We start from the raw sequence: 854 nt of genomic DNA, 5'->3' as shown, positions 1-854 counted from the left end.
CAAACCCCGGAAGCAACACAGGGTTTATAGATGCTCAAAATGCAAGGAAACTGGCCATACGAAACCACAATGTAAGTCGTCCAGTGTTTAGTCTTCCAGAAGACCTTCAGTTAAGTCGTCCAGAAGGTCGTCCAGTTAGTCGTCCAGGGTTTTTTCTTCCAGAAGACCTTCAAGTTAGTTGTCCAGTATTTAGTCTTCCAGAAGACCTTCAATTAAGTCGTCCAGAAGGTCGTCCAGTTAGTCGTCCAGTGTTTAGTCTTCTAGAAGACCTTCAATTAAGTCGTTCAGAAGGTCGTCCAGTTAGTCGTCCAATGTTTTGTCTTCCAGAAGACCTTCAATTAAGTCGTCCAGAAGGTCGTCCAGTTAGTCGTCCAGTGTTTAGTCTATGTATTAAAAATTTGTGTTATGAACTTATCTGTGTCAACTTCTTTGTCAAATTGCACTACCAAACAAATTTGAGATGGTCTTGCCCTTTATATTATCCGAAATATAGTTACAAAAGGTCACTGCTCAGAAGACTTTCCAGACTACTTATAGTTAGGTCGTCCAACATTCCAGCCGACTTAACTGTAAGTCTTCTGCGCAGAATATAGTTACAAAATAGGGATCAAGTTCAAATACAAAATAGGGATCAAGTTCAAATACACACATCAGCTTAATCTATCGTACAAAATAATCTAACGAAGCCCATTTATCACCCCTCATACACACCCAGGTTGGCATCATTGTCCTTGTTTTCGAACTCATGCGCGTCAGGAAGCTCTTGAAATATATCCACCGCCATCTTATCCCTCATACTCTTCCAGTTGGCCTTAGCAAAGTCTTTTTTACTAAACTCTATCCCAAGAGCATGA

This window comes from Brassica oleracea, chromosome C5 (assembly GCF_000695525.1).
Source record: "Brassica oleracea var. oleracea cultivar TO1000 chromosome C5, BOL, whole genome shotgun sequence".
NCBI classification, from domain to species: Eukaryota; Viridiplantae; Streptophyta; class Magnoliopsida; order Brassicales; family Brassicaceae; genus Brassica; species Brassica oleracea.
Note: the sequence above shows the minus strand (reverse complement) of the source record.